Genomic DNA, 13478 nt, shown 5'->3' with positions numbered 1-13478 from the left:
TAGAACTGCTCGGCCACTCCGGCCGGCTGCGTAGAGTTGCCAGTGCTAACAGGCAAGCAACACAGGATAACATACCCTCATAAATGTATGTGGGACGTATGAAGAACGTATCTGTTAGAACAGTGCGGCGAAATTTGGCGTAAATGGGCTATGGCAGCAGACGACGACTCGAGTGTCTTTGCCTGGTAGGTATCGAATGTGGTGCAGACCCCATGAAGACATGGATCCAAGTTGTCGAGGCACTTTGCAGGCTAGTGGTGGCTCCATAATGGTGATGGGTATAATTACATGCAATGGACTGGGTGCTGGTTATGTTCGGCAACTTGGAGACCATTTTCAGCCGTTCAAGGATTTCATGTTTCCAAATAACGACTGAATTTTTGCGGATGCCAATGCGCAATGTTACTATGCCACAAATATTCGCGATTGATTTGATGATCATTCTCAAAGGTTCGAGCGAATGATTTAGCCACCTAGATCGCCCGACATGAATCTCATAGAACATTTAGCGGACGTAACCGAGGGGTCAGTTCGTGTACAAAATGTTGCACCGGAAACACCTACATCTACATTTACATCCATATTCCGCCAGCCACCTGACGGTGTGTGGCGCAGGGTACCTTGAGTACCTCTATCGGTTCTCCCTTCTATTCCAGTCTCGTATTGTTCGTGGAAAGAAGGATTGTCGGTATGCCTCTGTGTGGGCTCTAATCTCTCTGATTTTATCCTCGTGGTCTCTTCGCGGAATATACGTAGGAGGGAGCAATATACTGCTTGACTCCTCGGTGAAGGTATGTTCTCGAAACTTCAGCAAAAGCCCGTACCGAGCTACTGAGCGTCTCTCTTGCAGAGTCTTCCACTGGAGTTTATTTATCATCTCTGTAACACTTTTGCGATTACTAAACGATCCTGTAACGAAGCGCGCTGCTCTCCGTTGGTTCTTCTCTATCTCTTCTGTCAACCCTATCTGGTACGGTTCCCACCACGCCGGTGCGCAGTATTCAAGCAGTGGGCGAACAAATGTACGGTAACCTACTTCCTTTATTTCGGACTGCATTTCCTTAGGATTCTTCCAATGTTTCTCAGTCTGGCATCTGCTTTACCAACGATTAATTTGATGTGGTCATTCCATTTTAAATCACTCCTAATGCCTACTCCCAGATAATTTATGGAATTAAGTGCTTCCAGTTGCTGAACTGCTATATTGTAGCTAAATGATAAAGGATCTGTCTTTCTATGTATTCGCAGCACATTACACTTGTCTACATTGAGATTCATTTGCCGTTCCCTGCACCATGCGTCAATTCGTTGCAGATTCTCCTGCATTTCAGTACAATTTTCCATTGTTACAACCTCTTGATGTACTACAGCATCATCCGCGAAAAGCCTCAGTGAACTTTCGGTGTTATCCACAACATTTTATGGACATCTATGGAGGTAACAAGGCTCTATATTTCTGCAATGGACTTACAACGGCTTCTTGAGTCCATTCCACGTCGAGCTGGTGCACTATACTGGGCAAAGGGAGGTCCGACACTGTATTAGGAGTAACACGTGACTTTTGTCACCTCATTGTGACTATTTTACTCAAGTTTTCACGCTGACCGTTCTAACTGCACCATTGCGAATCAAGAGGATGACATGGAGTCTTGTGCGTCAGGACCTTCGCATCTTCTGTCTATAAAAAGGTTGCACTGCTGAAGGTGACAAATGTTTTCACATTCCGGAAATGGTGGGAGTCCAGTGTAGGTGAATTCTGCGTTCTTTGTGAGACACAAATTGATCCCACAGTTTAACGTTGTCTTAAGTAAATTTAAATCTTCGTAAATTAAAACTACGGGAATATCAAGCGAAGTTGCTGATAAAAAAAAATCACTTCGAAAGGGAACTTTCACGCTACTCAAGAAGCATGAATATTCGGCACATCGGACTTGCTGTCTTGTCGAACTCTTGCAGCGAGAACTCCAGTGACATTTATGCATCTATTTCTGCGCCTGAGAACGCGGAGAATTTATTAAATGCAAATGAAATGTTTCTTGAACGGGAAAGTTTTCCTGGAATCATGCCACTATACCAAGGCAGTGACAGCGTTATGTTACACTCCCATAATAAAACACAAGTTATAACGCTCACATTTACCTCATTAGATATATAAAACTACTTGTATGCTGCTAAGCGAGGTAAAGCATTGGACTGCGTCCCTTGCTCTGCAAGTTGCTAGAAACGGGTAACACACAAACTAACTGGTTTTTAGCTATTAAGAAAATAGATGAGAAAGACCTTACAGCAAACATCATACAGCAAAACATCTAGATATACTGGAAACAGACTTATTCCCATAAAACGTTTGACAGTTATCAACATTGTGATGGGAACCTTTTAAATGACAACATTTTCAACAATAACAGTTGCTAAATGGAGTAAAATTTTATTTTATTTCCATTTTTGTTACTGGACGTTTTGGACTATGAATTTATTTTCAGACGGGGGCATTGCACAGATCATCAGTCAAAAAATGCTGTTTTCAAGGCAAAATGTAAAACAAATTTCACATACAAAGGAGTCATCCACATCACCAAACATCAGAGAGAAGGACACAACAACCTGTATGTCCAATACAGTGGCTGTTCAGTTCACCATTACAAGTTTCTTTTTTTCGAAATTTACGCACTAAAAATCTCTTAAAGAGCTCGATAATTCTTTTAATTGGATATCTTTTTAAAGAAAATTATATGCTAAACACACACGAAATACTGATATCAAACTGGATTATCCAGACCTTTTCTTCTCCCTGTGGATGTCACACGTTTTGATTGTCTCGACTATAGTATTCCTATATAAGTTCTTGAAACTGCTGAATGACAATGTGTGGCAAATATTTGTCCATTAAAATCAGGGCACTTCCGTTTCTGGCTGTGATTTCTGAAAAATTAAAAGCTTATAGAGTGTAAGTTTTTGTAAGTAACAGCTGCAGCATTTGTATTCGAGGGCGTTGATGACGTGCAAGCAATGTGCAACTCACTTGGTTCGTATGGGATAGCAATGCTTTACTTTTTTACATTTAATTCTGTATGCGAAACATGTTGTCTCTTCTGATATTCTGTCGTTTTATTGTTAAATAAATTGTGACATAATACAGTTTACTATTATGTATTTCATTTGCATAGATTGAGAGAAATTGGCTCTTTACTACCCTGCATAGAAAGTAGAGGCCCACAATGCGAAGAACGTACATTGCAAGCTGAGGAACAGATTTTGGATCGCATTCACGAATATTTTACTCAGAGTACTAGAGGCATCACACGCCAAGTGGGTGTGTCGCACACTGCCGTACATCATACTTTAAAAGAGGAGCGTCTGCAGCCTTATCACATTCAACGCGTACAAGCGCTGAAAGAGCAAGATTGCCCTCCACGATTAGAATTTTCAAAATGGTTTTTATTACAAAGTGCACAGCACGATTTTATAAACCATGTACTCGTCACAGATGAAGCGTGTTTCACTCGCGACGGAATAACCAGTTTCCCCAACAGGCACACGTGGATTGTACACAATCCGCACCAAGTGTAGCAAAATTTTCAGCGCAGCTTTTTCAAAAAATATATAGGTAGGTATAACCGATGATAAAATTATTGGGCCTTAGTTTTACCTGCAAGACTGATTGGTAACAATGACCTACCCTTTCTTGAGGAAACATTGCTACCAACTTTATTAGAAAATATTCCGTTAGCCTTAAGTCATAACATGTGGTTCCTCCATGATGGTACTCCACCCCATATTGGTCGCGGAGTACGAAGATATTTGGATAGACGGTTTCCAGGACGATAGATAGGAAGTTTTGGTCCACGTCGTCGGCCAGCATGCACTCTTGATTTAAATCACTGAATGTTTACTTTTGAGGTCATATGAGGGAACTTGTTTTTGCTCAGCAAGCTAATAATGTGGACGACCTTATGAGAGGTTTTTCGAATGCTCCCAACACCATATGCATGTGTGTGAACGAGTACGATGAAACTGGGTTCCCCATAATGAAAGATGCGTCGAATCGAATGGTGGGCATTTTGAACAGTTATTGTAGTACTGATGTAACAGAAAATAAAGTAATGTTGGTTTCATTTTCGTTACAGGATTCTTGAAGAAAAAGAAATTAATCTGAATTTAATTTTCGTTGTGGTATTGTCGTGGAAAAGAGGAAACGTCTGGATTGCAATTAATGTACAACATATTACGTCATAATTGGTGGATTTTGTTTTATTTGATGTTAGCTCTTCTTCACTACCGCGACTTTCGTTATGGTAATGTTGTACTTAGTTCATTGTTTACGTAAAACGAATTACACGCTCTGGTTCGTCCGTTGTCTTTTCTCTGACGGCTGCGTTGGTGTCGGTAATACAGAAGCAAGTCGTGTGCCATCAGTTAACAAAGTAAACAGAAATGCCGAGATATACAGCTTGTGTAATTTTGGCGGCTTATACCGTCTGCACCCTGTACACCGGTGTGCAGAACTTAAGGAAGAAAGAAACTTTCGCATGATACAACCATAGAGTACAGAAGATAACTGAAAGAAATACGCGAAGAGATGAACAGAAATGACACTTCTATTGAAAGACAGTAATTACACTGAAGTAACCGCGATTCATGATGGTTCCCTCGTCATTACGAAAGACGGGACATGGTTCTTAGTAGGGAGTGTGATCACACACAGAGATCAGAGCACACATGCAACGTGCTCCCACGAGACGAGCTTGGTAAGGCCTTCTCGTGGTAGGGAGTTCCATTCCTCCACCAGCGCGGTTGATGGTTGTTGGATGGTCGTTGGTGCTTGCAGATGTGCTGAAATATGTCTCCCTACCACATCCCATGCGTTATCAATTGGATTTAAGTCTGGACGACGAGCAGTCCCGGACATTCGCCCAATAAGCTCTCCTTCCAAGAGTTCCCTCTCTGTGCTATTTGATAAAGTCGTGCATTGTCATCCTGAAAATGCGCACATGGGGAAGGGGTATTGTACCATAATAACGTTGGCCAGCGTGTGTAACATGTTGAAACATCTAGAGGTCAGTAAGCCCACGAAACATTATGTCTTCCCACACTGTAACACCTGGACCACCAAAACGATCATATTCGACAATGATCCTGGGTTGCGTTACATGTTCCCACCTCTCGCTTTACGAAGGTACATCCCGAATCATTAGAATGAATCTGATCCGAGAAGAGCATGTGACTCCACTCCTCGCTGGTCCAGTCTCTTTATCTACAAACACATCTACACCTACATGGTTACTCTGCAATTCACCATTCATCGAACCATTTTCATACTACTTCTCTACCATTCCACTCTCGAATGGCGCGTGGGAAATAGGAACACCTAAATCTTTCCGTTCGAGCTCTGATTTATTTTATTATGATGATCATTTCTCCATACGTAGTTGGGTGACAACTAAATATTTTCGCACACGGAAGAGAAAGTTGTTCATTGAAATTTCGTGTACAGTAGATCTCGCCGCAAAGAAAACCGCCTTTGTTTCAGTGACTGCCACCCTAACTCGCGTATCATATCAGTTGAAACGTCCCCTTTGAACAATTTTTACATGACTGTCCTTAAACTGACATACAATATTTTTAGCGCAACGCAATCTGACTTTCAAAAATCCCTGCAAAAGAATGGCCCTGAGTAACATTAAACTATACCTTTCAGAAATCACTTACCTCACAAAAATCTTCATTACTCGAACTACTGCAGTACAGCGAGCGCCACTACTGCCAGCTAAACAAAAGATTCAAACTACTGAAGGCACTAACTACTGATAGGGATAGTTAGCAAATGAAAGATTTTAATAGAGAACAAACAATGTATTTACCTTACTAGTCATAATATATATAGCAGTTCATGACAAATTACAAAACTCCGCCATCTCTCTCCCCACATCCATCACTGCTGGCGGCTCACCTCCAACTGCGCAACGCTACGCGCTGTTCACAGCCAGCTGCCTAACACTACAGTGGCGAGTATTACAACAATGCAAAGCAGCCACAGACTGCACACAGCACAGCCAGTGATTTTCACACAGAGGTGGCGTTACCAATAAAAAAACCTAAACAGCCTACTTACACAGTGACACTCTCACTACTATTGCGCCATAACACGAAACGAGCTGCAATTCTTTGCACTTTTTCGATGTCCTCCGTCAATCCTACCTGGTAAGGATCCCATACCGCGCAGCAGAGGACGGTCAAGTGTAATGTAGGCTGTCTCTTTAGTGGGTTTGTCGCATCTTCTAAGTGTTCTGCCAACAAAACTCAGTCTTTGTTTCGCCTTCCCCGCAATATTATCTATGTGGTCTTTCCAATTTAAGTTGTTCATAATTGTAATTCCTAGGTATTTAGTCGAATTGACAGCCCTTAGATTTGTGCGATTTATCGTATACCCAAAATTTATAGTATTTCTTTTAGTACCCATGTGGATGACCTCGCACTTTTCTTTGTTTAGCGCTGATTGCCACTTTTCGCACCATACAGAAATTCTCTGTAGATCATTTTGTAATTGGAATTAATAGTTTGATGATTTTACTAGACAGTAAATTACAGTGCCATCTGCAAACAATATAAGGGGGCTGCTCAGATTATCACCTAGATCATTTATATAAATTAGGAACAGCACAAAGCCTATGACACTACCTTGCGGAACGCCAGATATTACTTCTGTTCTACTCGATGATTTACCGTCTATCCTCTCTGAGAGGAAATCACGATTCCAGTCACACAACCGAGACGACAGCGCTCATTACTTCATGGGAATAAAGAGCTAGCTGTGTTGCACAAGAACGATATTTTCTGAATCCGTGTTGGTTATGTATCTATAAGTCACTTTCTTCAAGGTGATTCATAATGTTCGAGTACAGTATATGCTCCAAAATCCTACTGCAAATTGAGGTCAGTGATATGGGTCTGTAATTCAATGGGTTACTCCTATTTCCTTTCTTGAATATTGGTGTGTCCTGTGCTACTTTTCAGTCTTTAGGAATAGACATTTCGTCTAGTGAGCGGTTGTATATGATTGCTACGAAAGGCGCTATTGTGTACGCCTACTCTGAAAGGAACCTGACTGGTATGCCATCTGGACCGGAAGACTTGCCTTTCTTAAGTGATTTGAGTTGTTTCACAACACCTAAGATATCTATTTTTATGTCACTCATGCTAACAGCTGTTCTGGTTTCGAATTCTGGAATATTTACTTCGTCTTCATTCGTGAAGGAATTACGGAAAACTGTAGTTCAAAAAGAGGTTTCTTGCTGTTCAGAAGAGATGTCCACCCCTTCGTAGTCGTACGGATTTATGGACAACCCCTCAGGATTCGTGGTGTCAGTTCTCTCTAGCACTACTTCAGACGTTAGTCGAACCCATGCCACGTCTTGTTGCGGCACTTCTTCGTGCTCGTGGGGACCCTACACGATATTAATATTACGATCAGTTCCTCCCTTAGCTGCTCCATTCGCAAATGCCATGCGTAGAATTGAAGTAAATCTCTGATTTATTCATTTTGACCATTTCTCTAGATGTACGACGAAGGAAGTAAAATGTTGTTAGCCTCTTCTCGGAACGTATCTTCTCCTAATTTCAACAGTAATCCTCTCCATGAAGCACAACGCCTCTCTTGTAGTGCCTGCCACTGGAGTTTGTTATGCATCTCCATAACGATCTCTCGGCAACTAATCGATCCCGTGACGAAACGCACCGCTCTTCGTCGGATCTTCTATGTCTCTAATATTAAACCAACCTTGTATGTCTCCCAGGATAATGAGCAATAATTAGGAATCGGCCGAACAAGTGTTCTGTAACCAACTTCTGTCGTGAATAAATTGAATTTCCTTAAGAATCTTCCACTGAATCTCAGCCTGAAATTTGGTTTTCCTAAAATTTGTTTTATTTCGTCGCTCGGGATGGTTTCTCCTAGATACTGTACGGTAACTGCCCTTTCTACAGGTAGTCGCCACAGTAGTGGATTCTTTTGCCTTTTTAAGCACATTATGTCACATTCATCCACGTTCAGCGTCAACTATCAGTCCCTGCACCAGTCAACGATCGACTACCGTTCTTCCTGCGATTTGCTACTGTCTTCTGGCGTTGCTGCTATCTTATAGGAAACTTCATCGTCCGCGTGCAGCCATATCGTGTTTCCCTCCACTTTATCTACTTGTTCATCTCTGTATACATTGTACGCAGAAACTGGCGTATCTCACGTATTTGGGGTGCTCCTGATGTTACCTTCACCTCTGTCGGTTTTGAAAAATGAACGAAACCGCAGGACAGTTGCTTAATCCAACAATCTGTTATTAGGCATACGACCGGTTTCGAAACAATTACAGTTTCATCATCTGGTCAAAAAAATAAAATCACTTAATCATCTGAGGTCATCATCACCGCAGTGTTGTCATAGAACCAAAGGTTCCCTGTCAAAAGAATAAAAGGGCAAAAATTCCATTACAGCCGTTCCCTCGTGCTGCGCGACCGGGAAGATAAAGGGGAAAACCAGCTCATTGTGTATCTGTCGATTTTGTTTGGTTAAGTTAGTTAGTTTCATGTTCCATGCTCTATAAATCATTTGAACGAATATTTTGTGGAAGTGATGTGGATTGATTCAGACGAAAGTCATTGGCGAATATTATATGTATTGTGACAGCGCAGTTAAAATGCCGACCTCCTTTACGAGGTGCCTAATTGACGTCCGTGGATGAACACCACATTTTATTCTTACTTCGCGCTTTTGTGCTATCAATACTTTCTCTCTTAGTGATGCTACCGATAGTTCTCTCCGAGGAATGAGTTAACCTACAAAATTATTGCTTTAGATATTACTGAGTGGAAATATGCCAAGTATGTCAGGAGGTGGATATGTTTGTTTCCAACGTTCGCAGTTATACGAGGCACAAAAGTAATTGAACTTAATTGTTTGGGAAGCTCTGTAATATGCGATGTGCTCAGTTCCACCTAAAAGAGTCCTGAATCCAATCGTAGATATGGTCCGATACTTGATAAGTTCGTATTCTGATTCTTAAACGACAAAGAGGAACTTTATCAAACGTTTTCCTGACGTCAATGTACACAGCACGTTCCTGTACACTCTGGAGCTCATGAATGAAGAAAGCGAGCTGTTTCACAAAATCTGTTTGCTAAATCCATGTTGATTTCTTAGGGGAGCTTTTCCTTTCTCCAAAACCTTCACAATATATGAACATTAAACGTGTTTCATTATTCTACAACAGACTTGCATCACTGATATAGAGCTATAATTAAGTATATTGTAATGACCCTAGCGTCCACGGAACCTTCACAGGTTAACTCAAATGTTCCATACCGTATGAATTGTAGCCATTTTTGGGTTAATTATTAAATTATATATTTCTCATGTGCTTATATCACTGAACATATCTGATTACCAAAAAACTTTTTTTCATTCATTACACTTTTGTTGCTTGTATCGATCCATTTCGTAATATCCATCTTGTACCATGGTAATTAGTAACCACAACTGCCAACTTAAATGATCCAAAAACAAATTAACAGTAAATATAATACTGTTTTGCTTCAGTTTTAATGTAAACAAAATTTCTATCTTCATTTTCTGATTTTACTGTCGGTAATAAAGTCGATTTTGTAAAATGACAAGAAGCTTCTATTTTTCATAGCATCCAAATCTGCAATTCTCGTTATAAATCATTAGGCCTATAAATATTCACTTAAATAATTATTTTCAGAAATTAATGTACAATTAAAATCTGAGAAACAATTTCAATTAAGACAATCATAATAATACATAATTGGACTATATCCTGTTCCAGAAAGTACTAGAAGCTGGGCTCGTAATATACAGTGTGTTTTTGGCACCAAGCGCGTCACAGTTGGAGCAGCTAGAGAAAGAGTAGGTTTAGCATCTGTTGAGTTTGGTACATGTTGCTCTCTGTTCAGCTATCTTCTTTCTATGTGTCAAGCAAGCTGCACTCTGTATAGAATTTGAAAAGTGTCAAATACGTGAAGGTAAATTTTTTTTCAAGAACTTGGAAGGTTTTTTTTAGTCATCAGCCTTCTGACTTTTTTTTTATGCCGCTCGCCACGAATTCCGCTCCTCATCTTCTGCGCCAACCTCTTCATCCCAGACTAGCACTTTCAACCTACGTCCTCAATTGTGTGCTGGATGTATTCCAATCTGTGCCTTGCGATCTACAGCTCCCTCTAGTACCATGGAAGTCATTCCCTAATGTCTTAACAGATGTCCTATCATCCTGTCCCTTCTCCTTGTCAAGGTTTGCCACATATTCAATACATGACATAAGAGTATATAGAGGGGTAACTCTTAGAGATCATTATTTGGTAAATTCCAAATTTTTATTCCCCTTCAGAGGAAAAAGCACTGAAGAAAATCGAAATTGTCCTATAGAAAACATACAAACAGAAATCAAAATTCCTAAATATAATTTGAATAGTTTTGAGAATGAAAGCACAATATTTTTATATCAAAAGAGATTAGATGAAAAACTGGTAGAAACAGAGTTTGATAATACAGAAGATCAGTATCATTATATTGTAAATAAACTACATGAAGCCGCCAAGGAAGCTTTAGGAGAAACAGAAGAAACACGTACAAACCATCCATTATACTACTGGAATGAAGAAATTAAAAAGGAAGTGAAAGTAAAGAAAGAAAAATATTTAAAATGGTTAAATACCAGAAATCTTCAAGATAAAATAGAGCTTAATGCACAACAAGCGAAAATTAGGAAAAAGGTTGCAGAAGCAAAAACAAAGTTTGGGAACAGTCATGTCAAAAAATTGAATCCTATGTTGGTGGTAAAAGAAACACAGAAGCATGGAAAACTATAAAAAATTTAAGAAGGAATTCCAAAGAAACAACACATATTAAATATATTACTCATGACTCTTGGGAAAAATATTTTAAAAGTTTATTAACAGAAAACAGGGAAGAATACTTGGGAAACCCTGAATATAATGAAATGATAGATCTACAAGCAGAAAATTACATCCGTTTGGAAATAGAAACAGTAAAAACTGCAATAAAATCTTTAAAGAATGGAAGGGCTACAGGCATTGGAGGTATTCCTGCAGAATTATTAAAATTAGGAACAAAGAAATTAATGGAATTGCTAAGAAACCTTTTCGAAAGATGTTTAAATGGGGAAGATGTCCCAAATGATTTGAAAGTAGGATATATTTCAGTGATACATAAAAAAGGAGCGAAAGATGAGTGTAAAAATTATAGGGGAATAACAGTGACCAATACCTTCAGTAGATTATATGGAAGAATTATTAAATATTTGTTAGAACAAGAATACAAAGAAAAGGAGGCTGAAGAACAAGCAGGTTTTAGAGCTGGAAGATCAACAATTGATCATATCTTTTGCCTACAACAAATTATTGAAAAAAAAAATGGTTTGGGCACAACCTATACATTTAGTATTCATTGATATAGAAAAAGCCTATGATAGTGTGCCTTTATCCAGTTTATGGAAAGCTTTAATATCAATAGGAATAAATCCAAGAATAATTAAAGCAATTCAAAATTTATATAAAAATTCTATTTCAAAAATAAAAATTGGTAAATATCTATCACATGGATTCCAAGTCACAAAAGGATTACGTCAAGAATGTAGCATCTCACCTACATTGTATAAAATATATACAGAAGTAACTTTACAGAATTGGAAGAAAAAATGTCACGCTATGGGAATACCAATAAATGATAGAACAATATACTCGTTACAATTTGCCGATGACCAACTGATTATAGCCCAAGACTATGAGGACATAGAGTATATGACCAGAAAATTGATTCAAGAATATAAAAAATCAGGTCTAAATGTAAACATGAATAAAACAAAGTACATGGTAATTGGTGGAGTGAATGGAGACTTAATATTAGAAGAAGGGATGGGAACAATTACAGCTACTGAGGAATATAAATATTTAGGTGTGAAAATTACAAATGATGGGAAACAGGACAAAGAAATTAGATCAAGAATAAATTCTGGAAAGACGACAATCTCTTTATTGAATGGAATTCTCTGGGACAAACACATAACAACTGATAACAAAATAAGGATTTTTAAAACAATAGTTAGGAGCATTATTACATATGGTTCAGAAGTGTGGACAACAAAATGGCAACTGAAATCAAAATTATTAGCCACAGAAATGGATTTCTGGAGACGTTCAGCAAGAATATCAAGACGAGATAGAATAAGAAATGAAGTAATCAGAGACAAGATGAAATGTAAAAATTCAATTATGGATTTCATCGAGCACAAACAACTTAAATGGTATGGACACATCAGACGAATGGAACAGGAAAGGCTACCAAAATGCATAATCGACTGGGTACCAATTGGAAGAAGAAAAATGGGACGACCACCTGATACATGGATACAGGGAGTTCAGTCAGCAATGAGGAAGAACAACACTCCTGAAGATTTATGGACAAATAGAGAAGAGTGGAGAACAATAATTAGTGACTTACTGTAATCTAGAATAGGTGCTGGAAAAATATACTCACATTGTAAATCCAGAATAATAAAATAATAATCCTGTCCCTTCTCCTTGTCAAGGTTTGCCACATATTCTTTTCCTCCCCGATTCTGCGCGGAATCTCCGCTCCTTACCTTATCAGTCCACCCAGTTTTCAACATTCTTCTCTGGCTCCACACCTCAAATGCTTCTATTCTGTTCCCGTTTCCCAACAGTCCATGTTTCACTACCGTACAATGCTGTTCTCCAGACGTACATTCTCAGAAATTTCTTCCTCAAATTAAGGCCAGTGTTTGATACTAGTAGACTTCTCTTGACCAGGAATGCCCTTTTTGCCAGAGCTAGTCTGCTTTTGACGTCCTCCGTGCTCTGCCCACCATAGGTTATTAATGCTGCCCTGGTAACAGAATTCCTTAACTTCATCAGTCCGCCGGCCGCGGTGGTCTAGTGTTCTAGGCGCGCAATCCGGAACCGCGGGACTGCTACGGTCGCAGGTTCGAATCCTGCCTCGGGCATGGATGTGTGTGATGTCCTTAGGTTAGTTAGGTTTAAGTAGTTCTAAGTTCTAGGGAACTAATGACCACAGAAGTTAAGTCCCATAGTGCTCAGAGCCATTTTTCATCAGTCCAGATGTTGAGGTTCTCGCTATTCTCATTTCTGCTACTTATTACTTTCGTCTTTCATAGATGTACTCTCAGTTCATATTCTGTACACATGAGATTCCATTCAGCAGATCCCGTAATTTTTCACTGTCACTCAGGATAGAAATTTCATCAGTGAATCGTATGATTGGTATCCTTTCACCTCCTGGACCTTCCTTTTATTTCCGTCATTGCTTCTTCGAAGTACAGACTGAACAGTAAAAAGGAAAGACTACATCCCTGTCTTACACCCTTTTTAATCCGAGCATTTCGTTCTTGGTCGTCCACTCTTATTATTCC

This window comes from Schistocerca serialis, chromosome 6 (assembly GCF_023864345.2).
Source record: "Schistocerca serialis cubense isolate TAMUIC-IGC-003099 chromosome 6, iqSchSeri2.2, whole genome shotgun sequence".
Taxonomy (NCBI): domain Eukaryota; kingdom Metazoa; phylum Arthropoda; class Insecta; order Orthoptera; family Acrididae; genus Schistocerca; species Schistocerca serialis.
Note: the sequence above shows the minus strand (reverse complement) of the source record.